Source organism: Ornithorhynchus anatinus, chromosome X5 (assembly GCF_004115215.2).
Source record: "Ornithorhynchus anatinus isolate Pmale09 chromosome X5, mOrnAna1.pri.v4, whole genome shotgun sequence".
In the NCBI taxonomy this organism is placed as follows: domain Eukaryota; kingdom Metazoa; phylum Chordata; class Mammalia; order Monotremata; family Ornithorhynchidae; genus Ornithorhynchus; species Ornithorhynchus anatinus.
The window spans coordinates 42,669,437-42,692,403 of NC_041753.1; positions in this window are offsets into that span (position 1 = coordinate 42,669,437).

A 22,967-nucleotide genomic window follows, 5' to 3' on the forward strand; every position below is an offset into this window, starting at 1 on the left:
TGCTGGATGACGTAGTGTCTTGCATCATTTTATTAATATATCTAGGCCCAAGAAGGTAGTTTTATATCACAAAAAGTATTTTTAGGCAAGGCACTTTTTAATATATTTTTAAAAGAAATGTAATTATACTATCATAAGGCACAGCTGTCACATATGGTTTAACAAATCCCTTACTTTGCAATACCTAATACAATGCTGGGAAGTGTGTGATTTCAGGGCAGAGGTAACCTACAATGTATTTCACATGCTTCCCCATTAATTTGATGTCAGTGACAGCCTCTCATCCGATATGTTCAGCCAATTCTCAGACAAACTGATCAAGAGTTCTTATTCTCAAATGTTTATATTGGGGAAACATGGGGTATCAGACACTGTGTTCTATCTTGGGACCAGTAAACTTTTCCTGCCAATCTCATAAAGTAGTTAGTGGAAAACAGTGTTCTTTCCAATTCACTTGTCTCAAACAATGTGAGGTTTCTGTCTGGCCAAAGTAAAACTTTCTATACTCTTTGGGTAAAGTGAAAATTCCAGAAATTTTCCTTTGGTTTTGATGGCTTTCAATATGAAATAATTAATGCCAAAGCAAACTGAAAATTATTCAGAATGCTCCTATTTTCCACTCTGACAACTGCATACATTTCTTGAAATAAACTCCATGTTCCTTCACCGTTCCTCCAACTCAGGACCTCGCATTCGTCTCAGTGGGAGAAATACTGCATTTTATTTTTCATTTGAAACTCCTTCCACTTGCAATTTTCCATTGAGAACCACGTGCTCAGTGTGCCCCTTTACCTTTTCTTCATTTTGTCATTTTAGACAATCCCTCCTGCATTCACATCGCAATTATAAAAAAAAGCCTTGCCTGAAAAAAGATGTCATTCAAAGGCACTAAATTTAGCAGCAACCCTCTGAGGTTGCTGAGCGCGTAGTCAACACTACCCAGCCAGAGGGACTCCTGTGTAACGAAGTCCACGGTAGAAAATTCATTCATTCATTTACTCAGTAGTATTTATTGAGTGCTTACTATGTGCAGAGCACTGTACTAAGTGCTTGGAATGTACCATTCGGCAACAGATAGACACAATCTCTGCCCAATAACGGGCTCGCTGTCTAAATGGGGGAGACAGAGAGCAAAGCAAAACAGAAAAAAACAAAACAAAAACATCAAGATAAATAGAATCATATATATATATATATATATACACACATCATTAACAAAATAGAGTAATAAATAATGTATACAAATATGCACAGTGCTGAGGGGAGGGGAAGGGGGAAAAGTGGAGGGCGGGAGAAGGGGGAATGAGGAGGGGAGGAGGAGCAGGGAAAATGTGAAATGAACACTTGCTACCCTCTTCTAATCTTCAGATATACCTCCTCGAAAGCACCAACAATGGATATGCCTCCCTCTCAACAAACGGAGTATAGCTGAACCTTAGATTGGGTTTGCCTTAGATAAGTGTCTGCCTCATCCAGCACTATAGGGAGATTCTTTAGCCTCTGGGGTCGACCTTGGAGTTGTCTCCTCAGAATGGTCAGATCCAAATCCCAAAACCTTAGGGAAAGCAAGGTGATGTGGAACTTCCCACTCAGGGGGCTAGGTGGGGAGGAGGAGGGAGGCATTGAGGGGTTACAAGATGAACTCTTTCCAGACACAAGGGCCTCTCTTTCATTCATTCATTCGTATTAAGTGCTTACTGGGTGCAAAGCACTGTACTAAGCACTTGGGAGAGTATAATAAGAGGCAGTAATAGTAACAGTTTCAAGCACCTACTGTGTGCAAAGAACCGTACTAAGTGCTGGGAAGCTATGCAAGGGAGAGATTACTCAGAGCTTAGTACAGTGCCTTGCACAAAGTGAGCACTCTAATAAATACCATAATTATTCCTTACTCTTGTTTGGGAACTGCTCTGTTTCACCTTGCTGAGGTCCTCCTGAGTCAGAAAGTGCTACTTTACACTAGAGCAGAGTCCCTGCCCCATCAAAATGGCTTTGGGATTCTTTTCGGATCCATCAAGGTGGTCCCAAAGATCCTGGATTAGAAATGTAGATAAGATCAAGTCATGGCCAAAGTTCAGCTAGTGAACAACCAGCTCCTGTTGATTAGCAGATGCACAACAGACCTGCCATTGGCTCCTGGTGAGCAGCACATTGCACTGCCCTGAAATTCTCTGAACTCCTGTCCCAAGATATTTCCCAGATGTTGGTTTGCGATGGGAATGGTGGAGGGCCCAGGATCTGTAGGTAAGGAAGACCTGTTACCCTTAATGTTTTCTGGGTTTAAAGAAAACTGGGCTCAAACTTGGTTTTGACTGGACACATGCCTGGTCTTAAAAGCCAATTACAAGAATCAATCAATGGTATTTATTCAACATATACTATGTGCAGCGCACTATTCTAAACACTTGGGAGAGTACAAGATGGCAGCACAGAAATTCTCATCAATGGTGACTCCCATAACCCACATTTGCACTCCTAATAAATTCTGTTGAGTTTTGAAAGCGGGGTTATCACTCTAGGTTGCTGGCTCTGAGACTTGTGCCATATATTCACCATTACATATAATTAAAATATAATAATAATGATAGTCATGTTATTTCTTAAGTGCTAACCATCAATCACTCCATTGGTGGTATTTATTAAGCACTTATTGTGTGCAGAGTACTGTACTAGGTGCTTGGAAGAAATACATCAGAGTTGGTAAGCACATTGAGAAGCAGTGTGGCCTAGTGGATATAGAGCACAGGCCTGGGAGTCAGAAGGAGCTGCTTTCTAATCCCAGCTCCATCACTTGTCTGCTGTGTGACATTGGGCAAGCCACTTCACTTCTCTGTGCCTCAGTTACTTCATCTGGAAAATGGGGATTAAACCCCCATGCCTTATGTGGGCCAGGGACTGTGTTTGACCTGATTATCTTGTATCTACTCTAGCGCTTAGTACAGTGCCTGGCACATAGTAAGTGCTTAACAAATACCATAAAAAATTCCCTGCCCACAATGAGCTTTCAGTTTAGAGCAGTTTAGAGGGGGAGACTATGTGTCAAGCATTGTATTAAGTGCTGGGCTAGATACAACATAATCAGGTCAAACACAGTCCTGCCCCACTTGGGGCTCACAGGCTAAGAGGGAAGAACAAGTATTTAATTCTCATTTTACTGATGAGGAAACTGAGGCAGAGAAGTTAAGTGACTTGCCCAGGGTCACATAGGAGGCAATTGGCAGAGCCAGATTTAGAACCCAGCTTCTCTGGCTCCCAGGCCTGTGCTCTTTCCACTAGGCACTCTTGCTTCCCAAGCGTATCCTCTACTCACTCCTGGGAATGATTATTTCCTAAAGATACTGCAATTCAGACAGACCAAGCACAGGGTTGCAAGTCCAATGCTCTGAATTTTCATCCTACCTCCTCCATAGAGACCCTTGGCCCACTTAAACTCTTAAATGGCAAGTGTCATTTAAATAGCATGTGAATGTTAATTCCTGCTTCCCTACATTAGAGACCAAATCCAAAAGGGACCCAACTTACTGTTCTCCAAAGTCCAATATAAAACAGAAAAGATCTTTCAAGTTGGACTATTTAAGCTGGTATGATGTGTTGCATGCTGATGAATCATCTCTAAAAACATTGGTGGTTGTTTGAGTTCCTGCCTATATACCTAACTTACTCCTGCACATTCTCCTTATGACTTGTTGGAAAAGAAATAGCTTCATTTTATGAGCCAAATAAGGTACAGTTCTCATATATATGTAAAATGTCAAATAATCACACCATTAACAACAACAACTGCTTGAATTCCCAGTTAGACAATTCTTGAGAAGCTATATTTAAAGTCCCAGTTGGCCAGAGATTGAATTGACACAGGTCTGTTTTGGCAGAGTACTTTCAAAAAGCCAGAATTCAGTTTTATGAGTTAACAGGATTGAAACTTGTTATGCTTTTCTGCCTTTTCTAACTAAATTTACCTTTAGATTAGATTTTTCTTCTCATTTTTGGAATCTTTTCAGTAAATCATAGGTAAGAAACACAAGTCACCTGGCACTGAACTTCTGGTAGTCTGCCCATATCTGCCTCTGAATGCCGGATTACTTTTCAATGCTGCATTCAGCATTTTAAAAAATGCAGGAATTGAGCTAGAATTATACATGTAATTCTAGCCTTACTCCTGCATTATACATGTGTGTACACACACACACACACACACACACACACACACACACAGAGAACACAATGGTTTTGACTCACCCCCAGGATTTCTACTATGGAGAAGCAGCGTGGCTCAGTGGAAAGAGCACGGGCTTTGGAGTCAGGGCTCATGAGTTCGAATCCCAGCTCTGCCACTTGTCGGCTGTGTGACTGTGGGCAAGTCACTTAACTTCTCCGTGCCTCAGTTCCCTCATCTGTAAAATGGGGATTAAGACTGTGAGCCCCACGTGGGACAACCTGATTCCCCTATGTCTACCCCAGCGCTTAGAACAGTGCTCGGCACATAGTAAGCGCTTAACAAATACCAACATTATTATTACTATAAGTTTCATGAACAAAGAAGGTCTGAAAACCCAAAAGGCCTTATTATCTCAACATAAGAACAACTGACTTTCATTTGGGGAAGATGAAGGGCAATTCTATATTGTAGACTTGGAAAGGAGTAAATGGTGGTGACAGCTATGCTGAGATGCTGATTTAAAAAAATTTGAAGCATTGTAGGAATGTATGGATGTGTCATTTTGGTTAGAATGCTCCTGGGGCTAAGGAATTCTTGTTGCTGCTCGTATATATTTTTTTAAATAACTATTTATCATTTAGAAATGACAATCCAATTTGAAATTGAGAGCTTTCCCAAAGTTTGGCATGCTTAGATTGATGGAATCAATCATACCATGACCATCTCAGTGGTCTTCGTTAAATGAGTAGGGCCCTCATTCTTGTATGCAAGTCTGTCACCTGCATTCTGAATCATACCAGCCTATCCACCTATTTCTGTCACCCCTACTGAGATCAAAAATATCTTCTCAACTATTGGAAAAACCCAACCTAAAAAGCTATCCAGGAGCACTAAATTCTTGTTGGTAATCAGTAGGAGGCGGCAAAAATCAAACCCTGTCAGACAGATCTATATTTCTTTCAAGGAGGGTGATTGGCTGTGTAAAGAAAGGAGAGCAAACAACTGTATCTAGACTTTAATAATAATAATACTGATATTTATTGAGCACTTACTCTGTGGCAAGCACTGTTCTAAGCCCTGGGTTAGATACAAGGTTATCAGGTTGTCCCACCTGGGGCTCATAGTCTTAAACCCCATTTTATGATGAGGGAACTGAGGTACAGAGAAGTTAAATGACTTGCCCAAAGTCACATAGCTTTGCCCCATTAATAGTCAATTGAACTTCTGTTTCCATCTCTTCAACTACCTTAAGATTTTAAGTCAGACACAAGGAAAAACTTCGTAATAGGGATGTTAAACACTGAACCTAACTACTGAGGGAGTCGTATCTCTTTCCTGGAGAACGTACATGGCTATTAGTTCCTGCAGAGCTAAAGGTTCCTTCTGCTTAGGGACTTAGCCCAGAGCATTCACCAGAGACTGAGAGACTCCAAGAATGGATTTTTTTTAAAAAACCTTAAAGGGACTGGAACCTCAGGCCAAATCAAATTCATCACAGTTTATTATTCCTTATAAGACAAATGCTAAGAAGTTTAAGTCTTCCCGACTGTGCTACTTATTTACTACTGAACAAAGTTATGAAATAGGTTTTCAACTCCTCTTCTCCAAAAATCTGCACTCTACACATGAAAATATGTGCCCAAGAAGAAACTGGGGAAGGGCTAAGGACCCTAAACTGTTTTAGTTCAACTGCACTCAGTTCTAAAGACAAAAATATTCTCTGGGAGTAATCAGTCAGGATTATATATTCTTCTGGTTTACCAAGGAAGATTGACTTAGAGCCAAACTGGCTCCTGTTGGACTAGTGTTCTCGATGAATGTTCACTTCATTTATTATTGCCAAGGAACAGATTGAAGCACAGGAAACCTCATTTTTATGTAGTAGCAAGTTGGGGTGGTGGCGGAGAGCAGAGAGAGAAAGGAAAATAATAAACAGAGGAAGATCAGGCTGGGGAAAGTGAGAAAAAAAATCTATAAACTTAAAATAATTCATAATATATACAACAAATCATAAATTAGCACTAGAAAAAAATCCCACCCACTTCAAATCCAGGAAAAGGTTGATTCGAAACCCATTGAAAACGATGACGAGGAGAAAGAGATGCCTTAACTAGTTTCCCCTTAAAGGAGACATGGATGCTTCAGTTGGCCACACTCTGAGGCAGAGACTGTGAAGAGGCTGGGAGAAAGCTAGAATGTAGTTCTTCACTGTAACAAGCTCCTCGGGCCAAAGTCAAGGTAAACACATAGGCATGCTTGAGACTTGCTGAATACACTGGCAGACTCATGGAAAAGAGATTGCAAGATCTGATGTGTTCACATTCAAGAATATAGAGAGAGTATATACAAGGTTTAAATGCCATATGGGGTACAAAACAATAAACCAGTGACATATCATATGCTCAGATATATGTCTACATCAGTTGTTCTCAAAGAACATTTTGCTTTGGCTACTACTGCAGCCCTCCCAACATTTTTGTGGCTACACCTTTTAAAAATTAGGCTAATAATGATGAATGACTTTTAAGATGAAAGCATCCAGGCAAAGAAGAATTTCATAAAATATATGAAAATGAAATTTTCCCTGAGAACATTTATAACTGTGATAGCCACTTCAAAAATGTAAGTATGACCACATTTGTGAAATGCTGGTAGACATAATGAAGCTTCCTTCAGAATATGTATTTATATGTGATTTCTGGTAACTGGACTCAGAGCACATTTGTGTGCCTATACTTCCAGTAATCCAAGGATCTTAAAAGTATTCTGAAACCAAAAAGGCAGGAAATCAACTGACTCATCCAAGATTAATAAATATATCTGCAGAATAGGTGTTCCTTCCAGTGCTTAGAACAGTGCTTTGCACATAGTAAGCACTTAAATACCATCATTATTAATATATGGCATAATGGTTTTAAACCAGCAATAAAGAATCTCCCAAGCACACCTTTCATCCCCACAAAAAAAATCTTCCCTGTCCTCATGTTTGAAGTGCCTATCTTTTCTCAAGCTCTCTTGACTACTCTATCTTCATAAATTTAAGCCTCCTGATCTTCCCCACTAAACTGTAAGATCCTTGATGCTCAATATAGTCCTTTTCACACAGTGAGCTCTCAATACCACCGACTGATAGACTGAGATACTGTGTCTGGTAGTTCAGTATGTCAACATGTGTCTAGTGCAATGTTTTTTTATATACAACAGACTTTCAGATAACTGTTTATAATGATGCTGCTGAACTTTTATTCCATATGGGGAAACATGTACATTATATAGCATGTATAAATCCACCGAAAGTCATTATTTAGGAGCAAAATTCCTTACAATTATCTATAAAACAGAAGAGCTAAGCTTCAATTCTCAGTGCATTTAATGACTTACAACTGATACCACCAAGGTGAGAGAGTCAGTTCTACAGGCCCTAGACAAAGGTGGGTAAAATCCACTCCAGGGGTCACTTTTGGCCTATCAATTAAGTAAATCCAGTCCACCGTTATGTGCAGCAAAGTAAAAAATTATATTTACATATATAATAAGCATACTTTCTAAGCGTTCTGCACAAAGTAAGCACTCAATAAATACGATTGAATGAATATGTGCATATATAATTACTGCATATATAATTATGAGGATTTGTGTATGTGCTGTGCATCATCTAGATAGGTAGCACATACACACATCCTCATGTGCAATGATATATGTCCATATATCCCCTATCCATTCTCTCATCTTTCCTAGCCATCTCTCAAGAGATCTCCCAACTGCTTTCCAAATCTACCCCCTCCACTTGTACTTCCAATCCCATTCTTTCACACCTTATATAAATTCTCCCAAGGCCTCTTCCTTCCCTGACCGTCATCTTCGACTGCTCAATCTTTGACGGCTCCTTCCCCTCTCTATTCTAACAAATGTAACTATTAGCTTAAAAACATCCTCTCTCAAGCCCACTACACCATTTCATATCACCTCCATCTCCTTCCTGCCAGTCCTGTACACTACTTGAATGGGTTGTTTACAGCCTTTGCTTTTGTTTTCTCTCTTTCAACTCCCTCGTAAATTTTCTTAAATTCAGTTTCTGTCCCCTCCACGTCACAAACTGCTCACTCCCAGGTCACCAATAACACCCTCCTTGCTAATTCTCATGTACTCTACAACTCCTAATCCTCCTTGTCCCTTGTCCCACGTGGGGCTCACAGTCTCAATCCCCATTTTACAGATGAGGTAACAGGCACAGAGAAGTGAAACAACCTGCCCAAGGTCATAGGGCAGACAATTGGCAGACCTGGGATTTTTTTCAACGATGATGAGTTTACTCCATTCTGGGACTTTGTTGTCAGCAATCTTAGCCTGAATTTGATGTTGAGTATAGTTTGTAGGTGATACTGCTGAACCTGCAAGTGTCTTGTGCAGGAGATTCAGGTCTTAGTCGATAGAAGGCTGAAAGCCATAAGGGCTATACGTATTCATATGGACATTACCACATAGACAATAGCACCATTCAGATTTTGCTGGTATATCACTTTGGTACGTGCACACACACCCTCTTTTGCTCTGGACCCAAACATCTATGCAAGGGTGCTTGGAGGCCTCCCCTATCTTGTATTCATACTGAAATAAAAACAAAATTAAAGAGAAAGGCAGATGTAGTATCTTATAACTCTTTTATTACATTATACTTTGGTGGGCAAGACAAGAGGGTAGTGCATTGTAGAATCAGTTTGCAACACTCACCTGTAATTATGTTTTTCTTTCCTTCCTCCCCCCAAAAAAACACACACTGTAGCAACCATATGTTGTCCTCGCACTTGGGCAGGGAGGCAGGGTGGGTGCGTGGCCCCCAGATCACCAACCATATCCACTGACTCTAGATTTCCTGTCTCTTCACACTCTCTCAGACATAAATTGCAACTTATAGATTCTCAAATAGAATCCATTTAGAGAATGTGATTAAAATACCACAACACTTCATTTTCACCCATTCACAGTGATAATTAACTCAGCATATAAATTATCTTTAAAGTCCACCACTGTTGATTACATCAGTATTTCCATAGTAAGTAATAATCTTCACAAAAGGAAAAGTAGAGTGTGCTTTAAACAAAGAAAGAACTCAAATATGGAATAACAGGGAGTGCAGTAAAGTTTTTAAAGACCGACATAAGTCATGCATGGGTCCACTTACAAAGAATACACTCATCCCAACAAGAAGCAATGAAAACTTTACAGCTCCCACACAATACATACACCATATACATGCATACATGTAGTGTACATATAACAAACACACGGTGTGAAGACACATTCATGCATACATATTCACCCTGACAAGACTGCCTTTTATAGTTATATAATATATTGACTTTGGATTTGCTCTAGAGGAATTGTTCCTGGCCTCCAGCTTCTGAATTTACTACAGCTGCCAAACGCTTCCAGAACCTCTCATTCTCAATCCCTGTGCTGAAGAAATTCTGCAGTCATAGGAGATCAGGTTTCGTGTCAATATTTTGGTGGGCTGTTTGCCAAAACCTTATCAAGGAAAAACATAATTACAGGCGAGACTGTTGCAAGCCGATTCTACAATGCAGTACCTTCTTGTCTCGCCCTCCAAAGTATAATGTAATAAAAGAGTTATAAGATACTGCATCTGCCTTTCTCTTTAATTTTGTTTTCATTTCAGTATGAATACAAGATAGGGGAGGCCTCCAAGCACACAGCTAGAGCTACTGACACTCATCTCGGACTCATCTGAGTCAAGAAACTGTGTTTCCTATTAAATTTTTGATACCATAAGCAAAAGGAGGTGGGGAAGGATATGAGGGAGGAAATAAGAGGCTAGAGTGAAAAATCTATATTTAGGAAAAAAAAGTCTACCTTTTGCAATTCTTTTTGCAAATATCGTAATGGATACTAAAACACCAAAGTTTAGATACAATTAGACGCTTATTTCTAAATGCCTCTGCTTTTAAGTATTTTGAGGTTCCTTATGATCCTACTTCATATAAATCAAAGAATTTACAGTGGGTTTCCTTTTTTAAAGTCCATTTTCTCCTACAGACATTGCCTTTATCTATCAACTTTATCTCCAATTTGAATGTCCAACATTGGCAGCTCCCTACAACCTATTTTGACATTTGTTTTTCGGTTGAGTAATAATAACAATTGTGGTATTTGTTAAGTGTTTACTATGTGTCAAGCACTGTACTAAGCATGAGGGTGGATACAAACAAATCAGATTGGACTTGGGTTGGTCCCTGTCCCACAGAGGCTCACAGTCTCAATCCCCATTTTACAGATAAGGTAACAGTTGAGGCACAGAGAAGTGAAGTGACTTGCCCAAGGTCACAGAGCAAACAAGTGGCAGAGCCAGGATTAGAATCCATGGCCTTCTGACTCCCAGGCCAGTGCTCTATCCACTATGCCATGCTGATTCTTCTACCCAAAAGAGAACATGAACACCTATCTTTAGCTACAAGGTTGAAGAAAGAAAATGCATGACACCATACATTTTATACATAAAGTAGAAAACAATATTCTCATATTATCAATGGTCTGATAATGAACTGAGCATTGAAAGAGAGCTTAGTATGTGGTCAGAAATGACTGAATTCATTTAATAGATACTCGAACAGATATCACCTGAGTATTTTTCAGGTTATCAAGACTGCATTTCAATCAGTGGTATTTATTGGGTGCTTATGGTGTGAAGGACATTGTATTAAGTGCTTTGGAGAGTACAATAGATATTGCAATTACTTTGAATCCTACAGGGAAGAACTAAAATTTGAGAGAGGAAACTGGTAGTGTTAAATCCAATTGCATTGCTTTATGACACCAGATATCACTGTAAAAGGTATTCATTAACCAATTTGATATGCTGATAGTGATAAAGTGTTATAAGTGTGTCCACCTTTGCTAAATGAGTCAGTAAAATGTAGTGTCAGTTCTTTGAATCCCTGATTTTTCTAGGTGGACAGGAGAGAGACAGATAAGGGTGTAATTAAATGGGGTAGTAATGTGGGGGGATTGGAAGAGGTGGGAGGGCCACAGAAAAGGAAAGAAAGGCAGGGGATGAAAGAAGAGTGGGAGGAAGATAGCATATAAGGTGAAAAGGAAAATGTAAAGGAGGTGCCTAGGGAGAAATGGAAAAGAAAGGCTGAAGTTAAACCTGTGCAGCTTCTGTATTTTTTGAAGGTAGCTTTGTTATAAAATATGCCTTGTATTCACCATCTTAGTGGGGTAAACCTAGCATTAAGTACTAATGTGCATGAGGATTCTGTGCTATGCACACATGGCCATTACTGTGGGAGCCACAGATCATACTACTGGAAGTCTCGATTTAGAGCTGCGATCAATTTAGCAAAAAGTGGCTTCAAGAAATCCTCAGGAAAGGTATACATTAAGGTCTTGGACAATAGAGAAACCTGCAAATTACTCTGAGAAATTACAGCATCCTTACTGGAATAAGAAAGCCAGCTATGAGTAAGGGTGAAAACGGTGAAGAACCTCTCGCTATGGCAAGGATATGCATTAAAGATGAATTTGATGAGTGATTCATTTTACTCGAAGCAAAACCCTTAATCAACAATACTTTGCTCCTTCTTATGATTATATCAAAATGGAGGCCTACTAAACACTCTAGATTTGGAGCAGACAAAATAGCCCAAGAGTACCAAGAGCAGATGGGGAGAAAAGGCTTTCAAATCAGCTGCAATGGATTCCTGCAGATACTTTGGAAAATGTGGTTTTCCCATTGAATAAAGTAGCCTTGCATATGATGGCGACTGGTGTGCATCCATATCTGGGTGCCACGTAAACATGGTTTTCCAAGTGCTCAACTGCATCAGGAAATCAGCCAATCCAGAAGCCTCTGAGAATAGAATAATCAGTAGTGAACAAAAATCACTAGGTAGCATCATCCTTCCCCTGCCTCTTGAAGTAAATAAAGTGACTAAGGAAGGATAGGCACATAAAGAAGTCCCCTATCTTTACCAGGTTCTCTTGGTTGGATTTGTATAAATCTTTTATTGTAGGATCTCCATCTCCTTCCCTTGCTCTGAGCAGGCATGGTTATGTACAGGAGAGTTTTACAGCAGTCAACTTACAAGGCTCTCCTGACTCCTCCAGTAATTTTCTCTCCTTTTAAGAAGCCCAGGCTCTAATAAAATAAGCCTCTTCAATCAATCATATTAATTGAGCACTTATTCTGTGCAGAGCACTGTACTAAGCACTTGATTATGGTCCAGAAGACACATCTGGGGCAGGCTTAAAGGGGTAGGACTTCACCATGCTCTAGTAATTAACAAACACAAGAGTAGGAAGTACAGAGTTATGAGAGAAGACCTCCAAAAAGTAAAACAAAAATATAAATTCAGAAGCAAAGAGTGGTAATTTCATTTGATTATTTTTACTGAGCCAATATTTCCTGAACCCTGTATATATTCATGATGGAAAAGCACAGGTATACCTCGAGTTACAATCACCTCATGATGCAACCACCACAGGAATGCTCCTAGCATGCAGCAGTTCCTGAATGACTCTCTCAAAGACCTTTCCTGAAGGTCATGGTCTGATGACTTTCAGAATATTTATGCTATTTAAATTCCTCATAATTGGAGGAAAATGTTGAGGTACAGCACTTTGTAATTATCTCAGTTTGAGTACACAGTGCTAAGAAGCCTGAAGAACATCCCATTGGTGGAGGAATCCAAATGCAATACTTCTCCTTTTACAATGCTGTAGTGAAAGTGGATGCGGCTTAAGCACAGATCATTCACAACCCATTCCAAACTACATGTGAGAATCAGATAACCCATGCTTCAGAAATAGGGAAACAAAGTGGCCTAGTGAAAAGAGTACAGGCCTTGGAGCCTGAGGCCCTGGGTTCTAATCCCGGCTACACCACTTGTCTGCTGTGTAAGACTTTGGGCAAATCACTTAACTTCTCTGTGCCTCAGTTACCTCAACTGTAAAATGAGGATTAAGACTGAGAGCCCCATGTTGGACACAGTCCATGTCTTACATGGGGCTCTCAGTCTTAATCCTCATTTTAGGTAGACAAGCCTGTATCTACCCCAGCACTTAGTACAGTGCTTTGCACATAATATGCTCTTGATAAATACCATTAACAATATGCTTTATTCTGAATTATATGGGCATTTCAGATTGTTTTTATAATCAGAAACTTGCATTTAATTCAGGCCAGATCATATTTGGGGCATTATGGAGAAGATGGAACAGAAGATGTGATCATATAACTTTCAAACCTCCTTTTCAAAATCATCAATTTTATTTTCCGGGTGCCTACTGCGTGCAAAGCCCTGTGCTTTTGACAGTTACAACAGAGACATGATCCACTGCACCAATAGAACTTACAATCTAACAGGGAAGATGGACACTAAAATAAATTACAGATAGGAAGAAGCAATAGAATGTAAAGACACATAAGTGCTATGGGGCCTTGTAAGTACCTAAATGATTTGGTGGTTTTCTATTGCTGAAATGGTAATTGAGGGATATAAAGCAGAGGAGCTGAGAAATGAATTTGGGAAGGCCTCCAAAAGGACATGCAATTTCAGAAGGGTTTTCTCAGATGGGGTGGAAGTTCCAGGCCAGGGGAAGGATGTGAGCAAGAGACTGGAGGCAAGAGAGAAGAGAAGAAAGTTTAGTGAGTAGAATGTCTTGAGTGGAACAAAGAGTGTGACCTTGGGTATCATGGTAGAAAAGGGTGGATAAATAGGAGAGAACTGATTGAGTGCCTACTGGGTTCTAATCCCAGCTCAGCCACTTGTCTGCTGTGTGACTTTAGACAAGTCACTTCACTTTTCTGTGCATCAGTTACCTCATCTATAAAATGGCGATTGAGACTGTGAGCCCCACTCGGGACAGGGACTGTGTCCAACCTGATTTACTTGCATCTACCCCAGTGCTTAGTACAGTGGCTGGCACATACTAAGTGCTTAACAAATACCATAATCATTACTATTATTACAGTCAATCAATAGTTAGAAGCTTCTGCTTTGTTCCAAGAAGAATGGGTAGCCATTGGAGGTTTTTGAGGAGTGGGTAGATGTGAGCAGAACAATGTTTTAGTAAAATGATCTGGGTAGCAGAGTGAGGTGTGGACTAGAGAGGAGAGAGGTGGGGACAGGGAGACCAGTGAGGAGGCTGATACACCCTTAGAGGAAGCGGAACCAGGCAAAGCAGACCTGAGGAAGAGCAGTTGAAGAAATGGATGAAGCAGAAGAGTACCACCTTGGCACAATGCGTGCCTTACCCAACTTTAGCCTCAAGGTGCCCATCAAGGAAAAAGTCCACAAGAATGGGATAATGTACCTTGACCCGGTTTTCAACCAAAATAACATGGTAAATCTATATACGACCCACAATTCTTTATCATCATATCCTTTGTCTCTGTCATCCATTGTTGCTCTCACATCCAAATAAATGTCAGCCCTGACTCCATTACTGTAATCCTACATCCACTCTTGTTTTAACTCCTTAACTATCACCCCATGCCATTTGCTAAATCCAGACTCTCCCTAGTAGCAATTTGTAGCCTTGAAATATCCCTCATGATCCAGAGAAGACTGAATATGGGAATCCTATTAATTTTGATCTTACATCTTCCCATTCTACTTTCTATACAAAGGTAACACAGGAAAGTAAACCTAAATGGTAAATTCCTACCTTTAGAATAATAGCATCAGGGCCCTTGATCTGAGGGTCTCAAATGTCCACAGACAGACTACTATTTAGAATAAAATAGTTCTCTTTCTGAAACAGGAGGCGTAGTGATTTTAAAAAGACCAAATAGAACCCAAGAGATCCAAAGCCATTTAAACACTTCTTTTCTGTTTCCTTCAGCTGAGAGAAGGAAAGTAATGCATTTTTCCTCGAATTGAACCCAGGGGAAACAATTTAGTAGTAGGGAGGGAAGATGGTGGGGAGGTGCCTAACAATTTAGTACATGGGGAATCCAACTAACATCAGCAGACAAATAACACAATTGACATTTGACAGGGGTTTTCTTAGGACTACATCAAGTTTATTCTTTCTAATGAAGACCTTTTATCCAAATCCCTTTCAAATTTGACCCCTCTACTTTTGAGTGCAGCAAGTTGCAGCTCATGAGGTATAGGAGCCACTGATGCTAACTATACATCTTAGATTGCACATCTGATAGTTATAAAAATACAAATACTCCAGACCAGCACTTTCTCAATGTGGGAAGTGACAGATCTTTGGTAAACCATTTTCAGGACATAAAAACATTTGTGATGAACTCACCAGAGAGAATAAAATGATCTTGCCTTGCACAACGATGAAATGAGTCCCTTCTAACAGAAATGCCAGAATCATTTCCTCCTCGCTAATTTCCTTCCCTCCTGCCCCTTCTCTCTTTAGTACATCTGCACAAATAATCTTGTTGCAGCATTACTCGGCATAGATCTCACCTTCTTCAAAAGCCTCATAATGACTCCCTGTCCCCTAGGTGGATGGCAACCCCATGGCCTGGGGTATAAAGATAGAAATGTCTCAGGGGTACATACAAGCTGATCAAGTTGGACACAGTCCCTGTCCCACATGGGGCTCATAGTCAAGCCCCATTTTACAAATGAGTTAACTGAGGCATAGAGAAGTTACGTTCATTCAATTGCATTTATTGAGCACTTACTATGTGCAGAGTATTGTACTAAATGCTTGGGAGAATACAATGCAACAATAAATAGACATATTCCCTACCCAAATCAGGCTTAGAGTCCAGAGGACAAGTTTGCAGTCTAGAGTGAGGTCATGCAGCAGACAAATGGCGGAGCAGGGATTAGGATCCAGGTCCTTCTGACTTCCAAGATCACGCTCTCTCCACTAGGCCATGCTGGGATGGGCTGTATCTGATCTCATAACCTTGTATCTACCCCATTTTTAAATGTCATAACTATTATCACTGAACAAACAGCATGGTTCAGTACACTCTGCCACAGAATGGACTAATCCCGCTCCCACTGTAGGCAAAGAGGAGAATCTTACCCAAATGGCAAAAACACTACTGTGACCCACTGGGCATTCCACCACCATGGAGGAGGAAACCAGAGAGAGTGTGATGGCATAGTCTTAGTTCTAACAACTGTAGAAGTCACTTCAGCAGGTTTTGCTAGTGCGGTATATAGAAGCTATGATTCTCTAATGTGATGGCACAAAACCCAAGACAAACATAAAAACTGACAATAAAAACTCCCAATGGCAGGACTACTCAAGGACATCATTTTCAGAATCCTATAAGATCTTGCCTAGTTAAGGATCCAGGGAAAATAAGAATGAATTGAGGTCAATTCACTGTGTTTTTTAACCAAAAGGGTAAACACAAATAATAATAATAGGTTTGTAAATATCCATACTAAGAATCGGGACCAGTGTGTTTGATCCTCACTTTTCTTTGAAGCCCATGATTTCTTAAGCGAAAGACATTTTGGTCTCTAATTTCTCATGCAAAACAATTCCCTGGAGTCAAGATCATGAAAAATTGTAATAGAATTGCATTTTATTGCATTCCTGCTGAAATCTACAAGCAAGGATGGAACCTAATCCTCAGACATCTGTATAAGCTCCTCTCCAACATATGGAACACTGAAAAAATGCCACAGAGCATCATTGATGCCACCACAAAAAAAAAAAAAACTTCAAGAAGTGAGAAAGATTACTTGTAGAGACTACTAAGAAATGTCATTGCTTTCCATCACTGGCAGGATGTTAGCCGGAATTCTTTTGGACTGGCTACAGAAGAAAATAATCAACCGAGTATTACAATGTGGCTTCAGACCAAAACACACAATTGCAGATATATGTGCGGCACAACATATACGGCAAGGGATTTTCTTTTCTCATCGACTTTACAAAGCATTTGGCATCATCAATAGACCAGATTTCCGGCAAGTATTAAACAAATCTGGCTGCTTCCAGTTCACCAAGATCTTTAGGCTACTCAATGATGATGCAGTCTGTCAACAAGTCAGAGTACAGGGCGTCTTCTTTAATCTACTTCTATCACATCAGAGTTAAACAGGGTTGTATGGGAGGTCCAGTTCTATTCAACCGATTCCATTCTGCCATGTTTGAGGATGCAATGAAGGATCTGGAATATCACGTCTCTCTCCCTTTAGACTGTCAGGATCTTGGTGGATGCGGACCGTGTCTACCAAGTCTGTTATAGTGTATTCTCCTAAGTGCTCAGTTCAGTGTTCTGCCCACAATAAGCACTCAATAAATGACTGATTAATTGATAGGAGTTAGAATATGCTTCAAAACCACTGGGAAACAATTGCAACTAAACAGGCTATGAGTATCACCAAAAGTTTTCAAATGTTGTTGACTAGAAGTACATATACAAGGCTTGCAAACAGTTTTGAATTGTTTCACAGAACTGTAGTAGGAACTGAACCAAAATGGAAAAAGACCCTGAGGTTTTGTACTAGCTTCCACCCAGGAAACCTAACACAGAACTAAATATTTTCCTTGGCAAGAGTGATCCTAATGCTGTCTAATTTTATAATCTAAAATTCTTGTTCTTGACTGTCCTGGAAATGCCTTTATCAAATGGGATTGAAGAACAAATTCATAGAACTGTATCCTGTATCATGTAACAAAAGGATTTTCTTGAATATCCCTCCAACACTCACACCCAAATGTAGACAGTGTATTATACATGTAAGACCCCTGTTGCTTCCTAAAAATGAAAATAGCTCATGAAGTTCTTCTGAACTGTCCTTCTAACGCTTTGATCTTCAGATTAAATCTGCAGCATGATCACGGTGTATTGTGGTAAAGATTGTAGGGATATAAATTGTTTGGGCAAACACCGCAATGGGGTGCCTTCACTTGCCCACACAATGAGGTGAACTGCCATTGCCAAGCTCTGGTTAGTTGTACCACAGAAAGTCTGAAGAAAATTTTTTAGTCTTGGAGGAGGGAGTCCTACAGGCAAGCACCCTTGCTCCCTGTCCTAAGTTCTGTCTACTGAGCACCCTACCTCCAAAGTAGCAAGAATGAGGGTTAAGGATAGGAGTCACGTAATTCCCAAATTTGTTCCCTTCCCAAATCCCACCTTCAACCATCCCTGCCCAATCTCCCCCTCCAATCCCTGCAATCTCAGATCATGCTGCGAGGAATGGAAAGCAGGAACCCGGAAGAGGGGATGGGATCAAAGATGTCAGAAAGCACACAGTCAGTCAAGCACACACAGCCGATCAGGGGCAGGGCTGGGATTGGAACCTTCATCAATAGGTTATTTCACCATTAGTAGTGTTTTCTACAAGTCTGAAGTTAAACTATATAGACAAAGATTATCTTTTATGATGGCCTCCTTTCTTTTCAGCAAGTTAAACCATTTTTAGGTATAATACTATATAGAAAAACTATATCCAAGTCAAAGATTTGTTTTCATGAATTTGCAAAATTCACTTCAGCTGGTTTAATGGGTATAGTCTTTGGTGTATATTATTGAATATATATGAATAACAATAATAATGATAATTTTTTGAATTTATGTCTTTTCTTTCAAACCAGGCTCATCCATTATGGCTTCACTGTCACGTGGCTCTGGCAGCAGGACTCCTAAACAGCTTGGAACATAGCTTCCTGAGCCTTTCCTCTCCTGGAAGGAGTTGAAGAAGCTTTAAAACCTTTGAAATGACGCAAAGCTTATGGCTGTTGCACACTGCACTAAGGGAAGAGGCTGTTAAACTGAGATAGCTTTCCTCCTCATGACCTTTCCCTTCACCGGGTCCCTGTTCTTCTCATGCACTGCCCCTCCAAATCACCTTCACCAACATCTTATGAAACCTCTCCTTTGATCAATCAGTCGTATTTATTGAGTGCTTACTGTGGGCAGAGCACTGTACTAAGCACTTGGGAGAGTACAATTTAACAGAGTTGGAAGACATGTTCCCTGCCTACAACAATCTTACAGTCTAGAGGGATATATAAACATTAATATAAATAAATTACAGATATGTACATAAGTGCTGTGGGGACGAGGGAGGGGTGAAGAAAAGGGTGCAAATCCAAGTGCAAGGGTGATACAGAAGGGAGTGGGAGAAGAGGAAAGGAAGGCTTAGTCGGTAAAGGCCTCTTGGAGGAAATGTGCTTTTAATAAGACTTTGAAGGTGGGGAGAATGATCGTTGTGACCCATGCGTTGCATCCTTTCATGAATGCTCCACTGCACCATATCCATCATGGGTAAAGTCCCCTTCACTTCACATACACCGCATTACCCCTGAATTCTGCCTTTACCTCCTACCCTGACCTCTGGACCCCCTCCACCTACCCCAGGCTATTATACTACTCCTGGAACACTCCTGGACTCCCTACAAAATTTCCTAAACCTTGATGTTAAAGTGCATATCCTCAGCGCCGCCCTTTCTACCAAACTCAACTGCTTCATACTCCTGTCAGTCCATCGCTCTCCCACCACTAACTCCCAGTTTTCTTGAGGCAGGGACCATATATCTTACTTTTGTAGCACTCTCTCAAGCACATAGTATAGTGCTGTGAATCCAGGAGCACATGTAAATGTTTGCATGTCTCAAGTAACCCATGTTGAGAGATCCAGGGATGATTCAAACCTTGAATCCTGATACAGTACCTGCTAAAGGATGGGTTTATTTAAATTGGTGAGCAGTAGTAACAATATTTATTAAGCACTTACTGTGCGCTGAGCACCACTAGACTGTAAGCTGTGTCCATTTACTGTTATATTGTACTCTACCAAGAGTTTACTGCATGGAAGAAAGCAACGGTAAACCACTTCTGTTTTTTTATCAAGAAAATTCTATTGGTACACTACCAGAATGACTGCAGTTGGAGGTGGAGCGTTCTGGGAGAGATGTGTCCATGGAGTCACTATGGGTCGGCGATGACCTGACAGCATAAGACAAGACCCTCCCAAGTGCTTAGTACAGTGCTCTGCACACACTGAGTGCTCAATAAATACGATTGACTGACTGAATTAATAAGCACTGTGAATGAATACACAGGTGGGAATTAGCCACGATCCCTGCCCCTGGGTGGGGGATGAGGGGTGGGGCGGGGAAAGGAATGATAGTGTTTCCCTTTCAAAACTAACAAGAAACTAGTCCCCCAGCCCATTAGTAATATAACAACCACCATGGATGACATTTAGAATGTATGTCGATATGTAATTTCCACAACTCTAACTTGGCCACACCCTTCACATACTTATGCCTAAATAATACCAAGTTTATAGCCTGAAGTGGGTCATTCAAAACATTACATTTTGTATGTGCCTGCACAAAGGGGATGAATTACATTTGCTGAGGGAACAATAATTTAGAATTTCCTGAATTTAATGCATTTAAAAATCTCCAAGGGTCTTTCCACATAGTTGACAATGATTAAGATCTGGGACTATAAATGAAGACATTTGGTATCCAATAATGAGGAAGTGAATAGCTCAAAATCTTGGTAATAGGATGTGGAGCCTTCAGATTCCAGCCAGGTCAGCGATAACAGAAAATCTTTACGCTTTCATGAATATCTAGTAGTAAAAACCCAGAAAATAAAGTTGATCTTTAAATTCAACTTTTAGGTAAGAATCATCCATAAAATCTGCTAGCAACACTAGCAGAATCATCAGAGGTGTGAGCAGAGGATCAAATCTGAGTTGCAATCTCTTCATTAACAGAGGTGACTCTTTTCTGCCTTTCTTAGGACACCCATACTAACTACTGCCTTTGTTTCCCTTTGTTTTCCCAAGCAGTCAATTCAGTTATCAAGTGTTTGTTTTTTAAAAGATAGGGAAGGAGACTTTGGAATGACTGGAACTGCATAATCATAACAATAATAATAATTACAGTATTTGTTAAGCCCTTACTATGTGCCAGGGACTGTATTAAATGCTGGGGTAGATAGGAGCAAATCGGGTTGAACACAGTCCCTGTCCCATGTGGGGCTCACAGTCTCAATCCCCATTTTCCAGATGAGTTAACTGAGGCCCAGAGAAGTGAAGTGACTTGTCCAAGGTCACACAGCAGACAAGTGGCAGAGCTGGGATTAGAATCCATGAACTTCTGACTCACAGGCCCGTGCTCTATCCACTATGCCATGCTGTTTCTATGCATATATACCAAGTAGATAGGTTACTTGACCTAGAACCTCTGTGGCTATGTACTTCTTAGCCACTGTTTGTGACCCATGCTTAAGGTGGCTCTCTTCCTGAGGAGAAAGCGTCAACTCAGTGCACTTTCGAAGGCAAAGTATGCTTAGGCCCACTGCTGTCTATGGTCCCCAAACCCTGCCAGCTTGTCCCATTGCCAATTTTCACTCCAGACTCGGGCAGTCATGTTTTACTTATGATATTTTACTCTCCCAGAAACCTGCACTTTTTAGAAGGTTCACATTTGAGTTCCTTAGATGTAGACAATTTTAAGAAAGCAAAAGAAGAAAAATATTTACCATATTTACCATAAACTTTATTTACCATAAAGTTGCATTTGTTACTCTTTTGCTTTGTATTTCCTGGGTTGGGAGATGTTTCCAAACAAAGTCAGATTGCATGGCAACAGAAAACCAAATGAAGAGAAACATGCATTCTTAATGTGATTACATTAGTTTCTTATTCAAATTTGCATAATAGTGACATGGCCCAAGATGAACACTCACATTTGATTATTGGCAGTTATGCCCTTTCAACCACTTCCTTGCAGTTTGCTCTATCACAGCCTCTGCTTCCTGACATAGGGGTCTCGGCCTCAGCTCCCCTCAAACTCAACAAATTCCTTTCTGAGTCATCTGGTTGGAGTTTCAGCTATAGAAATCTCACAGTTCTCCAGCCTTAAGGAGACTCAGTCAACAATTGTAAGTTCACAAGCTTTCTCACAACATTCCCAGGACACGTTGCTCCTTCAAGCCCTCGTCTATGTGAATTAATTAGATGGGCAAAGATACAGTGTGTGCCTGGGAAAACAGGATAAGTCTAAATACAGGGTCAAGATGCATAATCAAAAGACAAAGGCATAAAGAGGAAATGATTTCTCCATCGAGTTTCCCATTTTGGTTTGTGGTAGGACTTCGGTTTATTTCAAGTTCTGGGAAAGATTTAGGGGTTTGGGTTTGAACGGGACCCAAACCAAACTTCCAGAGGCTTGTCCATACTCTTATTCATGGAAAAAGTAATTTTATGGTTTACCACTCTTCAAAGTAGATTGGTATAAGTGAAAGGAATCATTCTGCATGAAGAATTAGAGACCAAAATGTCCTGCTCTTAAGTCATAGGCTGCAAAGAAAAATGAGGGTCAAATACACTGGTCCCGATACTTCAGCATGGATATTTACAAAACTATTGTTATTATTTGTGATTACCATTTTGGTTTAAAAAAAACACAGCAAATAGACCTCAACTCAAGATTATTTTCCCTGTATCCTTAACTAGGCAGGATCTTTTATGATTCTGAAAATAATGTCCTGGACTGGATCTGCCACTGGGATTTTCATTGTCAGTTTTTGTTTTCAGCTTTGCTTTTGTGCCATTGCATTATAGAATCATAGCTTCTATAGATCATACTAACAAAGCCTATTCTTTAGAATTAGGCATGGAAAGTCCTGATACAATTATTGGTGTTTCCTTCTCGCACAAGCATGTAACAGCACACCACTTAACTACTCTGTTTTTCAATAGCTTTCCATTTAGGAGACAGCTAAACTGAAAAAGGCAATTCAACTTTCTGTACAGAAAGTCTCTATTCTCAGAACCTCAAATGACATCCTGTGGCCGGGTTTACAGAGGATTTAATATGC